The sequence below is a fragment of the Melanerpes formicivorus genome, unplaced genomic scaffold (genome assembly GCF_026170545.1).
Source record: "Melanerpes formicivorus ecotype bairdi unplaced genomic scaffold, bMelFor1.0.p_v2 SCAF_3, whole genome shotgun sequence".
NCBI classification, from domain to species: domain Eukaryota; kingdom Metazoa; phylum Chordata; class Aves; order Piciformes; family Picidae; genus Melanerpes; species Melanerpes formicivorus.
This window is the reverse complement of record NW_027142355.1, coordinates 22574162-22596018: the sequence shown is the minus strand read 5'-3', so window position 1 is coordinate 22596018 and position 21857 is coordinate 22574162.

The following is a 21857-nucleotide window of genomic DNA, read 5'->3' as shown; positions in this document are numbered from 1 at the left end:
CTCCCCCTCTGGCAGGGTACAACTTTTAATACTTTGCCACAATGGGCACAGATAATGCATTAATTCCAGTGTTAACACCGTGCTTGTTGGATTAAGATGAATTCTTTATGTATACATTGTCTGGTTATTGTAATATTATTTTATGATCTTGAATATACTTAATTGTATTAGAAATGGTACACTGGAACCTTTTTTTCCTCCCCATTATTAATACAAAAATAAATAAAAAGAGGATTTTCTTCCCTCCCAGGAATAAACCAAATCCTCAACAGGAATGTAAGGTCAACAGACCCACAGGGCTGAGCTGCTGGCTGTAGATAGCATATGTGTGTGTGCATAGAGGACTACACACAACTGTGCCATCTATATTTGCATTCCTACAGCTGTCCATTATTTGTATCTACTATACAGTGGAAAGAACACAAATGTATGCAACTGAGACACAGTAATGCAGGAATATGAAAGGACCAATCCATCAGTTCAAGTGTGTTTGGTCATACTGATAAGTTCACTGATTTATTCTCCCTAACTGTCCCTGTATGTTGAGGCAGGGCCTGACCTGCTGAAGCTGCTGGAGATGACAGTGATTTATATCAGCTGCAAGATCTGGCCTGGAGCTTTTAATTGTATGTCAAGACCATCCAGCACTTCATGACTTCTTTTGGATGGAGTTTTCCAAATCAAAATCTGAAGGAAAGGCAAATTCACTAAGAAGGTGAGCACATGCTTCGCTGTGCTTTATGTTTAGGGATTCCTATCATGTTTTTCAAGGTCCTGTTCAGTTTTAACCATCCAGCTGTTAAGAGTCATAGAATCACAGAATTTCCTAGATTGAAAAAGACCTTTAAGATCATGAAATCCAATCATTAGCCTAACACTAATGAGTCCTTGACTAAACCATTTCTCTAGGCATTACATCTACATGACTCTTAAATACCTTCAGGGATGCTGACTCCTCCAGCTCCCAGGGCAAGATATTTTAATGCCTGATAACACTTTCAGTGGAGAAACTCTTCCTAATATCCAAGCTAAACTTCCCTTAGTGCAACATGAAGTCATTTGTCCTTGTCCTATCAGTTGTTATTTTGTTGAACAGACTGACCTCCACCTCTCTACAACATCTTTTCAAGTAGTTATGAGCTACAGCCTTGAATAGCAACCTCCAGAAGAATCAAAAACTCCCTAAATATGGGTTGGATGAAACTGAGTGCAGTAAGGACATAGCAGAAACGTTGTTGGTTGTCATCTCATATTCTTGTAGTCAGGCTATAGAGATGTCTTGATAGTTTTTAGACCTGCGTGGTGCAGCATCTTCTTGCACATTCTAGTGTTTTTACATGGCAGAATACTGGAGAGTCCAACCAAAGAGACAGAATAAATTTACCATAGACTTTTTTGTTTGTTTATGCTGCTATCTTTTTATTATAAGCTTAAAAATATAGAGATGTGAAATGTGGTGTCCACAGGAGTGCAGCCCAAGATGAGGGTAAAGGGTGAAGGTGGAAGAGAGCAACATAGCAGTAAGGTGGATGGTGCACAGGGCAGGGTCCTAGGGGCTGAGTTCCTGGCTGTGCTGGGGACCTGAGAAAATTTCCTTCTTGTCTCTGTTTTCTGGCTATCTTTTGTGAACTTATTGTAAACTCACTGGGGAGGCTGTAGAGGCTCTTTCAGGTCCCATGAAGAGAGTTGACCCTATTTACTAGTATAAGCAAGTAAAAGTAATGGGAATGAGATGTGGGGGAAGGTATGGTCTGAGGGAGGAAGGTGATGATGGGCTGGTTCCCAGATAACAGATTTCAAAGATTTCTATCTCAGGAATATGAGAAGAACTCAGACAAGAGTCACTTGCCATATAAAGGAACTGTTTCCCTGGGGGGTCCAGTTGCCTAATTTACAGGAGGGTAGAATTGTTTTCTTTTGGGTGGAGTTTCCCCAGACTGTCATTATTATTGGAAAATAAAGCCTAAACTGTTCTGGCCAATAGGAAGGTCACTGGCAAGAGTCATCATCAACCTACAGTGTATCTTGTCTAGGTGTAGCACTCTGTGTGATGGTGCTGAACATCCACAGACCTTTGTATTGTCATGATTTAATAATAATTTAATAATAATCAATACTGTTTATTGCATGTTCAACTTACTCCTAGATGACTTAATTATTAGACAACTTGTTAAATGTATCCACTGATATAAAGTCAGTGAAGTTACAATAGCAAAGAACATGACTCCTTATGCCTGGACAAAGGCAGATCTTATGAATAAATTATTCAGTACAGGTTTAATTCCATGCCATGGGCTCTACAAGCAAGAAGTTCTTATAAAGTTTTATTCCTAGCAAACTATTCAATTATCTTAGTCGCCTTAATGTCCCATACCCCTTTTTCCAATGGGGAACCAGAGTGGCCACCTGGGGAACAAACATTGGCCTTGCATATTTTCCTTTGCAAGCCACCAGCAGAGCTAGTTAGTGAGTATCCTCCAGGATGTGCCAGGATCAGAAAGCTCCTATCACTCTTTGTAATCTCTGTTTCTGCTACCCAAAAGCAGTGTCTTGCCATTATCTGTGAACATGCCTTCCTTCTGCTTGTGTGGTTCTTTCACCCACTTCTGAGTGGGACTGCATCTGAGAAGAAAGCTCCTGGGACTCAAGTTCACTCCTGGCAGAGCATAGCTGAAGGAAGGATCAAACACAGACAAGGATGAACTTACACTATTTGTCTCTGACGCAAATATTCACAGGAGGTCCTTGCAAGGATGGGCTCAGCTCACTTCAGCCTGTCAATGGAGTTACAAGAACAGGGGTTGCAAGAACAACTGGGCTGTGATGATGATAGGAACTGGCAGGTTGCCTTTTGCTCAGGTCTTTTGATACTTGCTGGACCAGATCCAGAGACAATTCTTACTCAATTTCCAGCTCAGAGAACTCATCCACAGACTAAGGGTAGGTATGTTCATCTAGTTGTTGCTTTGCTAGTGGAAGAGTCTCTTGCTGTCATTGACCTCACTGAAAGTCATTGTGTTGGTGGGACCAGAGGGATGAACTCCTGTAAGCATTCCTTAACTGGCAGACCTTGAAACCAGCTGAACTAAAAAGCTTCTTGTGGAAAAAGTTAAAAGTGACTGGGTTTGTTCCATCTGAAGTGGGCTGGGGTCTGTTCACACTGGCATTTGACCTGGCAAACTGGTGAGAGATGGTGAGAGATGGATGAATAACATCTTGCCCCAGAAATGTATGAAGCTGCTCGAGGCAGAGTGTTGGCTAGAGGGAGGCATATGATTAAGCATGATATTGAGGCTGAATAGAAGTGATGGATCCAGCTTCTGGTTGCACAGAAGCACTGAAGAAAGAGGGAATTCTCTGTAAGGGTTCCTTTGAGGGTTATTATTCCTTGGTGGTAAGGCTGCAGGACATCTCAGTGAAAGACTGGCCTCTCTGCAGAGACCTTGTGCCTCTGCAGTGACGGCTTTCCCAGAGCTGATGCCCATTTTCCCCCAATAGTTTCCTTTCAGAGCCGGATGTTGGCCTGAAAGGTTGCCTGGCAGCCAAGTGCCCTTGGTCCTTCCTGGGTCATGGGACCATAGGGTGATTTGGGTTGGAAGGGACCTCAGGAGGGCTCTATCCAACCTTCTGCTCCACACAAGTTCAGCTATGGGATCAGAACAGCTTGCATAGAACTGAATACGGTCTGTTGGATATTTGTCTGCATTATGCAGGAATTGCTGCTCCTCTGTATTGGCCTTTGACACCTTGGGTGGCCAGATCCAGAGTGGGCTGATCATCAAACCAAGTTCCCCCAACTTCATGTTATTTCTCCTGAAGCAGGATTTGTTTTATCTTCTCCACCTCATCCTTTCCTCCAAACCCCCCAAATGCCTCTTTCTCTTTCTCTTGCACTCTTTGTATATGATCAGAATAAGAACTTAGTAAAATTGATGTTTTCTATTGGAATGAAATCTCCAGTATACATGAGGCTTGGTGATGGTCATTTGTCTCTTCGAGATGTGGGAAAGATGATTGTGTGTGCTCAGGCTCAGATACCAAAGAACAACTGCTGACTTAACCACTGATTTCCCCTAAAACGTAGAGGAAAGTAATTTCAGCTGAAGAATTCCTTGCTGAGAGATTTTATAGATACTAAAAGTTTATTTGGATTCAGAGTCTGGTAGGATTAATTCATGGAGGAAAGCCCATGGAAGTCTGTCACAACAAATACATCACTCACAAAGTACAAATTGCTGCTGTTTGTGGGGAAACGACAATGTTTCATTTTTCTTACACTTTATTAATTGCAATGGATTGCAGATGGGACACAAGGCAGGTGGGATATTGTTACCTTCTCTTGTTAGATTTTATCTTGGTATGTCTGGGGAATTGCGGTATGCCATCAGACCTTGGTTCTTATTTGCTCATGCACATCATGGTTGTCTCTGAAACATGGGTTTGAACTTGTTTCATATGAAGATGACTGCTCTGGGTGACCAGTTCATCTCTGATATGGTGCATATGCTGATATGCATGGCTGAATTGTGGGCACATGCAGATCCAGAAACTCAGCATCACCACTATGTCCACACTGCCTTTATCTCTGGACAGTGCTCAAAGACTCTATTTCCTTTAACAGTGTGAGGATAATTTGTTTTGTTGCCCCACAGATCTCAATATCATTAATATTCTGTTGACCTTGGATCACTGACTTTGGATCAGGAAATGCCCATGTGTGATTGTAATGAAAGTCTTAGGAGTTTATTCAGGTTGGGTTCACACAGAAGCATCTTTCATGCCATAACACAGAGCTCCTCCCATACTCTTTCTTGACTGACTACTTGTGTGCTTTCTCCCTCCTCCCCTATTTCCCTTCAGGGAAGCCTTTAAATAAAACCTTTCCCAGACTGTCATTTGCCTCTAGACCACTGTTGGAAACCTGCAGTGACATTGTTCAAACAGCAACTGGGTCACCTGTATCAGTCACTGGCACATTTGGTCTTAGTCTGCTTGCACTGATCCAGGGAGAGAAGAAATCAAACAAATGGAAGCACATGCCATACTGGGGAGCCTGACTTGAGATCCACAGGATTAGGTCTTTTAGCAGTGCTATGTGTAACCTTGACATGCAATCAGCAAAGTAAAATATTCATTATTGCCTGTCAGCTGAAGACAATTTCAATTATTCTGGCATTTCAATGGATGAAGAAGCCCTTTAGGCTGGCTCATGAGATTAGACTTAAAGGCTCTGTAAATTAAGAAAGTTGCAATCACTGTATTATCTGTCAGGCAGCTGTGGAATACACTACAACAGGGAGGGGAAGGAAGACAGGAAAAAAAAGAGACAAATTGCTATATTCAGGTTGTGGTTTTGATATATCAATTTACAGCTTTAACATATGCATTTGTGAAATAATGGTTTTGCATTACTTAAATCATCTTTAACAGCATCAGTGTGAAGTTTCGAACTCCTATAGCTTGAAAGGTCAGTTTGGATTTTGCCTTGCACTTTCTGTGAACGACTAGTTTTGGTTAGAGGAGGAAAAAAATTAAGCATTGCCGGAAGAATGAATCTTTCTGAAAGTTATTCAAATCTTATAATGTATGGCTGCTGCTCATGAAATTCCATTAGAAGAAACATTTGTAATGTCCCCCAGGTTAATTTTTGTAATATGATCTCAGCCACCTTTTGCTAGATATGCACGGATGTGGTAATTATGACCATACATGGCCTTTACTGCTCCTGTTTGACGTGTTAAGGAGAGTAATTTATATCATCATATCTTGTATTTCTAGAGCTTTTATCTCTGAGTTTCCCAAACTGTTTCAACATCCTTACAAACAGCAATGAAGAACCTGTTTGTTTCCCCCAGTTATATGACTCCTCCAGGTCATAAATGCCAAGGGCTGAAAAATGGATAAATTTCAGGCACTATTAATGAAGAACAAGTACAGTTTAGTAGTAGAGTGTGCTTATTCTCATGGGCTAGAACTTTGAGCTATGCCCCTCAGGAGCTCTAGATAGAAAAGAAAGATTTGCCTCAGGCAGGGAGCTGATGACTTGTCACCTGGAGTAGCTGGTGAAAAACAGTGGTTGGGTTGTGGCAAAAAGGACTTCAACAGAGGTGATGAGTGGGAAGTTCTCACTGAATGCTGAGCCATCATTTTCATTATTGCTATCATCCCAGATAGACAGGCTGAGGAAGTGCATTTACCATAGAGCTCCCTACACTCATACTATTTAGACACAAAAATTATTGCAGCCCAATGAGATTATACACTTTTAAGTTGTCTTTGGTAATGTCCACTCTGCATTTTAAGGGTGACTACTCAGCTGTTCACCCTCAACCAGGCTAAGAAATCTTTCATGGCCTGTATCATGCAAAAATGTCAAGGAGGCACTGCATAATCTGAATTTATGAGGGCAGTTGAAGGTATGTTCTTTGAAGATATGTTCTTTTTTGGTGCAGATGCGATTCACATATCCTAAGAGACTCCACTTCTTGCTACTAGAGTGTACTCTCTGGTACACCTGACTCAAGAAGGTGAGTGGTTTTCTCTACAAATAGTATTATGACTGCTCCATAAGGGCTGGTAAATCCTGAATGTTTAGTTTTTCAGGCACTTTTATTCCTGCTCTTTTTTGAAACTCTGAACTGGAAGCAGGACTTCATCTTTCTCTCATATATCTTGCTTGAATCCAGACCCAGGACTAATTCCTGCACAGGATTTACCTTATATTTATATGTTTACAATATAGAGGGAAACATCTTAGATTCCCTCTATAGTCACTAGGAAGAGTGACATAGTCCAGGAATCCATACTTTTTTGTCTGAAATTGGGCAACTCACTTCAGGCAGAGTAATCAAGATTTGGAAGCTCCTGTTTCTCCACAGTAGTTGTAAAAGAATTCTTGACTGTTAGCTCATATAAAAATGTTTGAAGCTAGGTGAGAAAAATACTACCCATTTCCTTGCCTGCAGAATGATTAGAGCCTTCAGCAAAGATCTTGGGTCTTGCCTTGGATGTGTAAAGTAGAAATTACATTGTTGGTAGATCTCATCTGGAACCACTAGAAATGATCACAAAAGCAGTAACCACGATAACAACAGCAACAACAGCCATAGATTTAATGTAAGGATCCATGAAATATAAGATTTCCACTATCATAATCCTTAATAACTTTCACTTATCAACCTAATTTTAATCTCATCAACTTTTATGCAGACTTCATTCACTTCTGTGAAGGTATTTTCAAATGAAAGCAATATAAATATGACTTTGATCTGTAGATCATGTGTTACCAAGATTGACATCTGCTGGGTTTTACTTCCAGGTTGTGACCTGTTGCTAGATTAATAATGTGATCTGAATAACATCTTGGAAGTTAGACTTTGAATGTTGGAATACAAAGGTCCAAATTTCCAAGCATAGCTACTGATTCTCAAAGTCTGTGTTTCTCAATGGCTTGAATTTAGATGACTCCATGAACTTGATTTCTGAGTGCTGAGTGCCCCCTTTCTGAAATCCAGGCTCTGATAAAAAATCTTAGGTCGGCAACACAGAGTCAGACACCCCAAGACTCTCAGAAGTCTTGGTCAAGGATCACTTAATGCACCTAAGACATTGAAGTCTTGCTTACTGCACACTTTTTTTCCTTCCTTCCTTTATTTATTTATTTATTTATTTTTTTCCCAAGTGAGATTTCAACATATCTGTGAAAAGCAGATAATTTTGGAAGTTGAGACCCAATATGTTTTGCTGATGATTCTTTTGAAATATTCAGCATTGCCTGTGTTATTTCTTCCCACCCTCCCCCCCAGATTTGGCTAGCAAAGCTGTAAACACATCCTTAAAAAAAATAAAAACCTCACTAGCAATTTACCCCTCAGTTACGCATCTTTCTGCTTTGGAGAACATTTAGCTAAAATTAGATGACAGCTTTATACCCTTAGAACCAGTGTTATGTTTTTCCTTCATTTCTGATCTACATAATTCAAAACAAGGAAATGTTAGCAGGTAAAACTGCAGGGTAAAACCTTTGGCTGCTAGAAATATTTGCATTTATTAGGCTAACAACTGTAAAGCAGATATGCACATCTTTAGACTTCCTCATTCTTGCCTTATTAAAAAAGATCTTTGAAATTCAAAAGCTTCCATGTAAATCTTGTGGGAGGTTTTTTTCCTACCCCTGATGCAGATGATTGTACTTGGGTGGTTAAAAAAAACCCAGACCTGGAACCGAGCACCTCAATACATCACTGCTTCTTAAAATCCAGACCTGGTCTGAATCTAAAATTTGACAATGGCTGAATTGAGGGTCCCCATCATCTCCCTCAGACTCATGGATCTTAGTTTTTTCGCAGTATACAAGCTTGTTAGAGAAAACTGGCTTATCTTGGTCCACTACCTGAAAGGAGGTTGTAATGAGGTTGGGGTCAGTCTCTACTCCCAAGTGGCAAGCAATAAGACAAGAGGAAATGTCCTCAAGTTGTGCCAGAGTAGATTTAGTTTGGATATTACAAAATACTCATTCCCTGATAGGGTTGTCAAGCCCTGAAACAGGCTGCCCAGGGATGTAGTGGAGTTCACCACTGTTAGAGAGATTTAAGATCTGTAGATGTGGGGCTTAGGAACATGGTTTAATGATGCCTAGCACCATTGAGATGATGGTTGGACCTGATATTCTTAAAATCTCATCCAACCAAAACAATTCCATGGTTTTATGGTTTGCTTGGAGGTAGGTAAGTGTTGCCCACTGGTCTTTTTCCAGCTCTGTGAGGTTGTGTGTTTCACAAACAGTGTTTGGCCTGCAGATCCCCTCCACCTGATGTAGGAGGCGTTTACTACTAGGGTACAGACCACCTCATCCACCCCTGCATGCACTGGGAAGCACATTTTCCCAGGTGCAGGCTACCATGGTTGCTCTTGTGATCTGGTGACATCCATTGCCTTGGGAAACAGGACATCTGCTTCAGCACATATTTGCATCATACCATGACACCTTCTTCAGAAGGGTGCCCATTAGAAAGTTTTGTAGACTACCAGATCTGCAAAGGTGACTTATCCATGGCTATTTCATCATATGAGGAGCTCAGATACATAAGCATGTCAGTGATGAAAAGCAGTTTACTTTTTATTAGCTGTGGAACTAGGGCAAATGGCAGCTCAAACTTCAACACAAAAAGAATTACATTTTCATGTCTTCATTGAGATTTTTCCATGTTGTGTACATCTATATCACAAAAGATCATTGCAAATGCTTAATCAGTAATGTTAACTAATAAAGTTTCCCTTGTGGCCTTTCCAAGAAGGTATCAATTGATAACACAGAATTAAACAAAACACAAAGAATGCTTCCCCTCCTATTTACAGAAGAAAATGACTCACAAGGGACATTTTCTTGTCTTTTCACAATATGAGGGTAATGCCCTTCATAGCAAACAACTGAAGTTTGAGCCTGGACTTTTATAGACCTTGTGTTGATATATTTTCTCATGGGAAATGCTGGACTAGTCCAGACAAGCATCTGTGATTTCTAAGTGGACTCAGGAAAGGCTGAGGAATTTCAAAAGGACACCCTAACTGAGTTTTAATGCTTCATGAGATAACACCAAGTGGCAGTTTTCAAATGACTTGTTAAAAATTGTTCTTATTTTGAAGACAGAGAGCTCATTCCAGAATTTGACAATAGATGAGCAGCTAACTTTACTAATCCAACTTAGGGCTTCTTTTTCCCTACTTCTTTCTTTTACTTGGATTGGTTTTACTGAACCAGCTAAATTGCAGGAGCTTACTTCAATATGGCTAATGCTTTAAAGCAGTGTTTGAATTTTATACTAATTAGGGCCAATCTACTGTAATTTATTTTTTTTATAGTATGAAGACTAGTGCCCATAGTAACTCACTGAAATTCAAAATAAGAGCAAGATAAAACAATTAAAGTGGAGGAATATTTGATTAAGTAGCTCATTGATTTATAGTGGAGTAAATGGAAATTGATGGGACAGAGAATTTTTTTTTAATGTAACAATATTTTGTGTTCATTAACAGAATCTTTTGGCTCTTTGTGCTTTTGTGATTAAAAACCAAAATAGTTTAGGGATAGTAATTCTGGAATTTATTACTCTTGTTTGGTTTTTTTTTAATTATTATTATTTTTTTTCTCCTTTTTTTCTGCTTCTTGTGGTAAAATATTAAGGCCTCACTGAAAACTCACATGGAGCAAATATATTGCTAACCAACCAGTGGCCGTTTGACATCATTTAAACAGCATTAATCCTGACAGATACACAGGGTGAGAAAACAGACAGAGTTTTGTTTTGGTGACAGGGATTAAACCTCTCCTCAGGGAGGCTTCCACACTGAAGCAGAAGCTCATTGGGAGGGATTCTCATCCACTGGAGGCATCAGTGATTGCTGTGGCCAGAGGCTGGGAAAATCCATCATGCAGCAGGGAGGAAAAGGGAATGAGTTCGCTTTATAAGGCACCATCAGAATGGGGAGCATCTCCAAAATTGCTGAATCCCAGTCATCAGACTGCAAATGTCATGCAGTGATCACATATGCTAGCAGGGATGGGGAGAGGAAGGGGGTTATTCCCCCTCTCTCCACTCCTTGAATGATGCTTTCCACTCTTTTAGAAATATATTTGCCCTCCATGCTTGCAATTGAGAGCAGGAAAGTGAAAAGCTCCAAAGCAAAAAAAATTAATTAGGTGACGTTATGAAATTCAAGATAAAACACATGATTTCACCAAGAGCTAGCTTCTAACAAAAGTTTGTAATGAAAATTTCTGCCTTTTTATTCAACACCATGCTTTGCTTTGCCATCTCATCTAGAAGTAGTCTTATATGAGATTGGTTTGGTTCAATTAGTCTGGATGTTTTTTCTCATTTTGTATATCTATATGAATCTTTCTTTTTTTCCCCACCACATCTGTAGCTTATATAAATGTAAAGGAACACTTCTCCTATGAAGAAAGGTTGAGTGTTGGAGTTGTTCTACCTAGAGAAGACAAGGCTCTGGGGAGACTTCATTGTGAACTTACAATAATTAAAGAGCAAGATGGAGAGAGTCTTTTTTACAGGGGCTGTTGTGACAGGACAAGGGGTGATAGTTTTAAACTAAGAGAGGGCAGAATTAGACTTGATATAAGGAAGAATTTTTTACCATGAGGGTGATGAAACACTGGTACAGGTTGCTCAGAGAGGTGGCAGATGCCCCAACCCATTTAAGCTCAGGTTGTTTGGGGCTTGAACAACATGATCTGACTGAAAATGTTCAGTGCAGAGGGGCTGGAGTAGATGAGGCTGAAAGGTTCCTTCCAATCCCAAATTTTGTGTAATTCTATGAAAAGCAGATGTTAAGAGACTTGCCAGAGGACACAGAAAATCAGTGGCAGAATGAGTATGACAGCCACAGAGAGGTGAGCACAGATCTGCAAACCATAGGTAAATACATACCCTTTATAGATACTGAAGATATGTTTGCCTCAGGCTTCCTTGTAGCTGTTTCATGTGGCTCAAAAAAACCTGGAGCAGAGGTGAAAAATCAGATTCAGTCTCCTGTAAATGTTTGAAAAAGGGAGGATTTAACCAATAACTGAAACACAGGAACTTTTTTCACTCTCAGACTCACAATGATACTGCATAGACTCCTGTGAAGGATGATTCCTAAAGGATAACAAGTTCAGGGATAGTATCCTGCAGCTTATTACACTTGTGAGGTAAAAATAGGCCCAGAGGAAAAAAGATAAATAATCTACCTGATTAATGAACATAAGCCTGTGAGAGGGTTTTAGCAGTTTGTTTAAAGATACACTTTCCAAGAAAGGAGGTGGTAAAAGAAGAAACCTAAGGCAAAGTTATTCTCCTGAACCAGATAGAGCAGCCGATGAAATCAGCTCATTTTTTTCCCTCAGCGTTCATTCCGCTGCCAAGCATCCTCACCATGGAGTTGGGAGAGTCATGGGCCATCTGTTCAGCTTTTCAGAGACTTGCTTTTCAATAGCAGAGCCCTTTTTTTTTGTGCAATTTCTTCCCAGAGTTACCTTTTTGCAGGGACATCTGCTTGAAGGTCAGCTCAAATAAAAGTATTGTCTCTCAAAAGATAGGCTAACCCATGCCAGGAGTGGGGCTGAGTAGAAAGAGAGACACAGAGGGAAGACACATTTTTCACTCATTTGATTTGGTTTGTACCCGACCAGTCCCCTCCCTTTTTTCCTCAGGGCATGTTTCAGAGCTTTGACATCCAAAGGAACTTTAATGTACCCCTTACTTTCACTACTGCTCACCCCAGGGATTCAGAAATCACAAGCCAAGCTCTTCAAAATTACAAGGTTGGGTTGAAAGCCATGAAACTGCTGTAAAAATTAATTTTCAAGGATATATCTCTTTGTCTTCTGTCTTGAGAGACTTACATTTGCATCTTGTGCATTTCAGGATTTCTCTGCAGCAAAAGAAGGTTAAAACATGCATACTTTTTTTAGTAAGGTGTGAGATAGTCCTATAGGAAGGAGAGACAAAACCTTATGGGAAATACTGTTACTACAAGTCAGGTTTTGCTCAGCATGGGGAAAGAAATGACTGTAGGGCCCAGTCTTGGAAGACGCTGAGGATACCCTGCTTCCCACAGAATGAGAATCTTCATTCACAATGTTCTTCAAGCAGGAGAGGATTTGATCTAGAACTTGAAATAACCCAAAATCTGCAGTTCCCATGCTTTGCCAGCCAACATAGGACTGATTTTAAGTCAGAGCTACCTGGAAAATTGGTCATCATTCCTGCAGAGAGACAGGTACCTCAACAGAGTGTTCCCAGCATTGTTAGACATCACCAGTGGCAGCTGATGGCTTGTTGCCCTCTCCAAGTGTTTGTTTCTTTCCAACAATCACAGAGGAAACTTTGAAAACTACTGAAATGTAGGCTTTTACCTTAGTGTAGCTAAAATTAAGTATCTTTAGTCTAATGCAGTGGAGTCAACATGGGTGTAGTGTTCTCTCAGGACACAATGACTGCCTGGTCCTTATGGCTCTGTGTCTATGTTGATCTTTCATTAAAAAGTCATGGGTGCTAGTGGCAGATGTTTCCTGGGAACTGGGGAAAGAGCAGCTTTCAGTAGGGTTGTTGGAAACCATTGGATGCAAAGTGTGGAGAAATGCAGTAACAGCAGGGACTTGTTCAGGTCAGAAATGATTTTTTTTTTTAATTAATGAGGCTAAAAAAGAACTTATGGATCAATCATGCTAACCATAATGCTGCCTACACAGGCAAGCGCACACACATATACCCCTCACTACACATTTATGTAGTTGAAATAAAAATTTATGGTATTATATTACATTACACTCAATACACACATTCACAAACAAAATAATTCAGCCATACTAACATGTCTTTGGTTTAGGACAAACAGAAGATGATAATATTGAAACCTTGCTGCACCAGGGGAATGATAATTCCCTTCTGTAGTCATGGTTGGGAAAAGATTACTATGCTGGTAGCAAGTTTCCAGCCTTCAGCTCCCCAGCCAAGGCATAAGGGGATCTGGAAGCTGGGTGTGGAATTATTGCTACCCAGCTGAGGGAAAGGGATATGTGGAGGCGAGCTTTCAGAGCAGCCTTGAAGTGCTTAATCCTGCACAAGCAGCTGGAGAGCAATGGTGGTTATCATTGATGGAGTTTACCTAGGGGGCCCTACAGCATGAATTGAACCTCAATGAGAAGGAAGGCTGGGGGTTTTAGGAATGGAGAGGAAGCCACTAGGGCAGCTGAGGCAGGAATAAGAAACCCTGTGGCAGAGGCAGAGGGCAGCCAGATAAAACTGTTGAATCTGATGAGCAGATTTGAAGTGCTGCTTTGGTGGTTGCGGTGTTTGTGCACTGAATTTGGCACCACTCTGAGCTATTGCTGAGGTCTGACTCATCCATGCTGTTTCAGCAAATGGACAAACATGTCTTGAAGTCCAAATGTCTCTGCAGAAGGAAAAGATAAGGTGATGGTGGTGAGGAAAAGCTCAAGAGCACAACCAATGGAGACACAGACCAGGATGTGCCACAGCTCCCACCTTGGGATCAGCTCTTCCTAAGCATAGTATTGAACAACACCTGGGCTAATTATTACTGCTTCAGACCAAAAGACAAAGGTCAGAGGGGTTTTTTAGGGCCTCTCAGTTTTCCACATCTCATAATCACAGTTTATCTTGGTTTACAAAGGGTGGACTATAATCCAAGCAAGAACAACTGCTTGCAGCAGCAACAGGTACATGGTATGCCTTGGAGAGTTATGCCAGCTGAGCTGGTGGCTTGACATCACATGGCTCTGCTGTCTCAAGGTTCTTCAGAGCCTGAAGCAGTGAGGAGCAAGGCTGGAAGTTACCTGGATGGGAGGCCAGTGGTGACTAAGAACTAGTTGCTGAATCTGTCAGGGACCTTTTGTCCTGTAAGACACTATCAGAAAACAGATGGAACTAAATAGCTGTGGTCTTCACTTATTGTGCAGATGCTCTACAGATAACTCTGCTTTCTTCCAGCCTCATTGGCAGGTTAAAATAAACTGAAATCCTGAAGCTCATCTCTAGAATAGATGTACCTATGCTCTGGTCATCTTGCTATGATAATACAGGAATAGCAGGTAAAAATTTCCCCTGATAGCACAGTTTAAGGCAGTGTTGACCCAGTGCCTTGGAAAAGGTTTCCTTCTGAAATCCTCCCTGGTTTTACTGGGCGAGGCTTCTGCTTTCCAGCTGTCCTGGGTTAACACCAGCCCTGCCTTTCTGCAAACCTAGTTGTGTACGTGACACCTGCCAGTGCAGATCCTGTTGTTTGTGTGCACAACTGACAGCAGGCTTGTGTTAAAAAGGTGTGGGTTTTGTAAATTTTGTGTTGCTAGTGAGGTGATTTTGCTTCAAGTTCTAAGGTACCCCTGACTCTTCCTTGAGAGATAGAGTAATTTATTTTTTTCCCAAGTCCTGTTCTGAACTACTGCTCTACAGCAGCACTGTGCACTGTATCTCAAAAAATCAGTATTAAATGTGTTATTTTTCCAGCTTGGTGATTGTAGAGAGGAAAGTTAGAAGGTGGAAAGACAGAAAGAAAGAAGAAAAAGAGCAGATAATAGAGGAAGGTAGGGAAAGGTGGTTGCAGGCATCAATCTCACTGATAAGAAAGCATGAGTTTTGCTTGGGGTCATGATGCTTGAACACGGGGAATCTGTGGCCTTTCCACTATTGAATTATAATGTCTCATCTTGACAGTGTTGCAGTCTGCAAACTGCACTGGTGTGATGTGGACAAGTAACAAAGCCAAAAGATGAAAATGTTCTTCTAGCAAACACTGTCTTGGGAGTGGCCTCATAGGACCTGAATCTCCACAGACCAGTGCTTTCTGTTGGCTTTAAACACTCACTCCCTTTTGCAAACAGCAGCTGTGCACAACATAGTTGCCACTTCCAGACCAGATATACCCTCTTTGCTAGATGTCCCTGTTCAGCAAAATAGAGGTCAGGATTTTTTCCCCAAAATATACCGTGATTTTCTTAAGTGGCTGGAAGAAAATTCCATGGTCTCAGTAAAAGGATTGTGGAGTACTACAATTCCCTCAATACTGGAGAGAAAAGGGAATGCGAAAGGAGGAGGGAAAGTAATTCATTGTTTCATGGTGGAGTGATGTCCTCAGGAAAAGAATTAGCTCAGGAGTGGCTGTGGATATTCAAAGGACAGGGTAAAGACTATAGTGTCCTTTACATGTTATGGGCTAACCCTTCTTGAGGGTTGGAGACAGGCATTTTTGACACAGATGTCTCTTTGAATAGGTCCTACCTCAGCACTCAGCACAGTTATCACACATATCCCTGTTCCTACTGCCTCTCACTCTTCAGTGGAATGATCTGTGGGGAGCCCCTGACCCCTCCATATCCTACATGTGTCTCCTGAATTTCAAATTCCTGACTATTCTGGGATACAAGGGGACAGGAGGCAACAGAAGCAAATAGGGAGTTTTGGGATCTGCTCCTCAAAGAATCACAGAATCACAGAATTGTTAGGGTTGGAAGGGACCTCAAGGATCATCTAGTTACAACCCCTCTGCCATGGGCAGGGACACCTCACACTAGATCAGGTTGCTCAGAGCCACATCCAGCCTGGTCTTAAAAACCTCCAGGGATGTGGCTTCTACCACCTCCTTGGGCAAAGCTTCCATGACAATTTCTTCTAACTCTAGGAATTTGAACATTTCTCCCATGGATTCTAAAGAAGATCTAGGGACACCAGCCAAGATGATAACCTTCCTCTGGTCACAAGAATCCCATTCCTGAAGTTCCCAATGAACAAATCATTGTACTTTGATGCAAGAAATATAATATTCCTGTAGATGCAGTACTTCTACTGTGCTTTGAATCACAGAATCATAGAGTGGTTTGGGTTTGAAGTGACCTCCAAAGGTCCACCTATGAATATAGACCAGAGCCCTCTCAGCACCATAGGAATCTTTGGAGTGCAGTCCCTGTTCCAACATGTATTCTACTTTCCCATGTTTTGATGACTTCAGACTCCCAGTGGGCTCTGACAAATATCCACCAGGGAATAACTTAGTTACCAGTTTCTCATAGTACAGACAAATGCCACTGGTGTTGCCTCAGGACATGGTGGCTTGATTGGCCAAGCTGACAGCCCATGGCTTGGATGGGAGCACATTGCATTGGGTTAGGAACTGGCTGGAGGGCTAAGCCCAGAGAGTGGTGGTGAATGGTGCCACATCCAGCTGGCAGCCAGTCACTAGTGGTGTGCCCCAAGGATCAGTGCTGGGCCCTGTGCTCTTTAACATCTTTATTGATGATCTGGATGAGGTCATTGAGTCCATCATCAGTAAATTTGCTGATGACACCAAGCTGGGGCCAGGAGTTGATCTGCTGGAGGGTAGAGAGGCTTTGCAGAGGGACCTCGACAGGCTGGACGGATGGGCAGAATCCAACGGCATGAGATTGAACACATCCAAGTGCCGGGTTCTGCACATTGGCCACAACAACCCCATGCAGTGCTACAGGCTGGGGTCAGAGTGGCTGGAGAGCAGCCAGGTAGAGAGGGACCTGGGGATACTGGTCGATGGTAGGCTGAATATGAGCCTGCAGTGTGCCCAGGCAGCCAAGAGGGCCAATGGCATCCTGGCCTGCATTAAGAACAGTGTGGCCAGCAAGAGCAGGGAGGTCATTCTGCCCCTGTACACTGCACTGGTTAGGCCACACCTCGAGTACTGTGTCCAGTTCTGGGCCCCTCAGTTTAGGAAGGAGGTTGACTTGCTGGAACGTGTCCAGAGAAGGGCAATGAAGTTGGTGAGGGGTTTGGAACACAAGCCCTATGAGGAGAGACTGAGGGAGCTGGGGTTGCTTAGACTGGAGAAGAGAAGACTCAGGGGTGACCTTATCACTCTCTACAACTACCTGAAGGGAGGTTGTAGACAGGCAGATGATGGTCTCTTCTCCCAGGCAGCCAGTACCAGAACAAGAGGACATAGTCTCAGGCTGTGCCAGGGGAGGTTCAGGTTGGATGTTAGGAAGAAGTTCTATACAGAGAGTGTGATTGCCCATTGGAATGGGCTGCTTGGGGAGGTGGTGGAGTTGCCGTCATTGGAGGTGTTCAGGAGGAGACTTGATGGGGTGCTTGGTGCCATGGTTTAGATTTTTAGGTGGGTTGGATTGGTTGATGGGTTGGACGCAATGATCTTGAAGGTCTCTTCCAACCAGGTTTTGGAGAGAGAGACACATGGTCCCTGTGACTTTGCCAAAGGTAGCACATACTGAAGGATAGAATAAAAGCTGATAGGTCCATGGCATAGCCCTCTCTCTTTTCTCTGTGCCTAGAATAGTTCTGAGTCCCTTCCTCTGAATCACATTTCCCCTGTCATGGTACACACCCTGGTATGTGTTCTCAACTCACTTTCTTTCCAGTAGTACATTTGGGAATTGGATTAGGCCTTTTAGAAATCCCATATGATGTGTTAGCATCATGCAAGAATATTTCAAAACCAAGTAAGAAAATCACATGAGAATTATTTCATTTTTCAGTCTGACCTACAAAAGACAGGTCCACATGTGAGCAGTTCTATCTTTTGACCAATGAAGTCTCACTGAACAGCTTAAGAGTGTTTGAGCCTAGGGACTACACTGTTTTGCAAGAGTAACCCTTGTGAAAGAGACAAGGAAGATCTCAGTAAGCCTCTGATCTCACAGGGTGATTAGCCACCAGAGGAAAGTCTCTGCTTCTCAGATTCCCTGGGGTGTAGTTCTGGAGCTGGATGCACACTTCTGGCTGGATATCCACTTCTCACAGGCACTATCAACAACCCTGAAGGACAGATTATCTTTCCTGGCAAAAGACACAGGGAGGAGAGTAGAAAAGGATGATTCCCTCTGGAATTACATGACTGCCTAAATAGTCCTTTGGGGATTAGTGAGCTCAAGGCCAAGACAGAGTTATCCTCCTTCAGGAAGTCTAGGCCAAGCTGGTGGGCAGAGAGGACTGGGTGAGAGAGCTGCAACTCTTTCCATGGTGGTATTCAAGCTGCAGGCCTGAAAGGATGAGGTTTTTTATGTCCTTTCATTTTACCTCTCCTTTTCGTTGGTGATAGCAACCACATTAGAGTTAGCCGAGTTTTCAAATGATGCATCAAGGGGTACCATGGCTGAGCTTTAACTTCTACAGAAATCTGCTGGGCTGCATATGCTCCCATTCTGGGGGCGGGGGTGGGGTGGGGGGATGGGGCAGGAATTCAGACCTCTCACTCACCCAGTGCTTCAGCTTTGTGGGCAAAATTTAGCTCTGAAGTCAACAGTTTCAGAACCACTTCTTTGGTTGTTTGAGTTCATAGAGCACATCTGATTTACACTAATGCAGAGAATCTGGCATCTCACTCCTGCTGGAGTAAATGGCATTAGCATGAGTCTGAATTTGGCCTTTTGACTTTCAAGAACTGGCCACAAGATGAGGGATCTTTGTCATATATAAGACTGATGCTGTATGAGTCCAAGCAGGTTTGTCATCTGTTTGCAAAGTGAAAATAAGCCTACAGTTGTTGACAGTAAATGAAGTAATATTTACATAATAGAGTCATACCTGTTTCCTGGTAAAGAGATCAATGCATATTTCTTTTTATAATAACACATCCATGCTGTATATCTTCACAGAGACAATAATATTTGAAGTGAAATATTCACTCAGCTATAGAATTACTTCTATTGTTTTCCATCTGCTTTTTGTTCCCTAATTTTTTATTACTAGTGGCCAATAGTAAAAAATATTCCAGAAGGAGGCAAACCATCCCCTTGTTTCAGGTTCTTTCAAAGATATCTTAGTTATTAAAATTACTGTCACTAAGACTGGTGCTCAGGTTTTGTTCTCAAAACCAGGGCCCCATTGCTCTGGGTGGTGGATGCACTTGTGATATAAAGAATTGCCTGTCCACTAGAGTCTACAGTTGGAAAAAAACACAACAAAGACACAGCCACCACATGGCAAATTGGGAGCCAAACTGCCACAAAGTGCCCTGCACCTTTCCCACCTTCATCCTAGCTGCTCACTTCTGCACTCACTTTTACAGCCAGGCTAGTTATTGTAGAGTGAGTGGTAAGCAGAGGGGATGGGGTCATCTCTGGCATATTCCATATAATAAAAAATCTGTGTCATAATGGTGTGAGGGACCATGCTTAGTGGCTTTTTTTCAGTTAACTCTAGCACAAGATATGTTCTACTGTAACTTCACAATGGACTAAGAATATGGCATGGGTTGGAGGAATCATTCTCTGGCATCACTTCTTTATTTCCACAGATTGTCTCTGCCTAGACTTCAAGATGCTAGAGAGCAGATGAGATGATACCCACTTCAGTTTCTCTTAGCTGTCTTTTCCTCTGACTGACAAAAAAGGTTTATCATTCTTTTCTACTATATGGTTCCTAAATTGCTTTATACAAATTAAGAACAATAAATAAATACTGAGGTGCCTCCACTGTTAATACACTTGTGTGGCCTACCTTGTGTAAATACTGAAGATAGCAATCAAGACTTAATAATTATTCCCTCATCTTTCCACCTCCATAGCCCTCTATGAACACAGAGCTTCTAAAGAAAACCCTAAGGAGAACCCTACAGCTGGTTTTTGCCCTGCAAGACAATATCAAAATAACAAACTCTTAATTCAAGCAAGTTGTCATCTCTCCAGCTGCCCCTGGTGTAGAACAATGCTCTGAGTCAGCTGGATACTGTGTCCATCTCCTGAAGGGCAGCTGTCTTCCTTGCTGCCTCTTACTCAGGGTGTCATGGAAACAGTGAACAGCAGAGTCATATCCTTAGCATGGAACAGCACTGTTGCTTTTCACATCTGTATGCGCTTATTTGTTATATTTGTTCTTAAAACCAAGAATTATTTGACCCAGTGCAAAAAAGTTTTCTGCTGCCCTTGCATATCCAGTCTGATTGGCACTAGAATAGGAAGCAAAGGAAGGTTTCTTGGTAGGAACAGAAATAGGAAAGGAGAATTTCCTGGTAGGTCATGCTGCTCTGGCAGGGGAGTTGGACTAGATGATCTTTTGAGGTCCCTTCCAAACCCTAACATTCTGTGATTCTGTGATGCTGAAGGAGAAAAACGGTTTCCAATTCCTCCCAATAAACTGGTTCACATGCCTTGAGATGGCAATAAGGGCACAGCAACTGCTGCATTAGCAAGGTCTAACCATTCTGCGATGAACAGTGGGCAAGTTAGCTTAGCAATCTGGGTCACTGAAATTGGTCTCATAGACACTACAGGCATCCTATTGATCAGCCCAAAGGTGCTGAGGGAATATCTCTCAGGTTATATCATTTGTCATCACTTTACTGACAGATTAGTCTACCTGGCTCACCTGACCATGAAGAAGAGGCAATGTGATGAAAGAAGGAATGGCTTCAGGTTATGTGGATGCTATGCAACCCAAGCTTGAAAGGTGAGCCAGTATCATCTCTCTTTGAGACATCTCTAGTTATTCCTTTCAAAATTTCATGACCCTATTGAGTTTTGTAGTAGAAAATCTGTCATGCAAATGGGACCTGCAAACCACAGAAGGTTGCATATTTGAAGAGACAGAGTTAACTAGGTCATTAAGGGAGTGGAGCATCTTCCTTATGTGGAGAGACTGAGTGAGCTGTGTCTCTCAGCCTGGAGAGTAGGAAACTAAGAGGTGACCTCATTAATTTTTATAAATATGTAAAGGGTAAGTGCCAAGAGGATGCCAGGATCTTCTTGGTGATACCCAATGACAGGACAAGGGGCAATGGGTGGAAGTCAAGGCATAGGAAGTTCCATAGAAACATGAGGAATTATTTTTCTTTGCAAGGGTGATGGAACACTGGAACAGGCTGCCCAGTGGGGCAAGACCCCTTTGGATGGGTTCCTGTGTGATCTGGTATAGGTGCTTGGCAGGGGGGTTGGCCTGGATGATCTTTCCAGGTTCCTTCCAGCCCCTAACATTCTGTGATTCTGTGATCTTGTGATTTACTAAGTCCTGACCCAGAGATACTGGAGATAATAGCTTCAGATGCCCTAATGTGGCCATTTCATTTTACATTGGGCTGTAAAATTCATAGACTCATAGAATACATCAAGTTGGAATTGACCCTAGGTCATCTTGTCCAACCACCCATGCACTGAGCAGGGACTTCTTTAACTAGATCAGGTTGCGCAAGGCCCCATCTAGTCGGACTTTGAGTGTCTCTGGGGATGGAGCCTCCACCACCTCCCTGGGCAACTTGTTACCATATTTTACTACCCTCATTGTAAAGAACTTCCTCCTAATGTCCAACCTAAATCTACCCTTCTTTAGTTTAAAACCATCACACTTCATCCTAACACT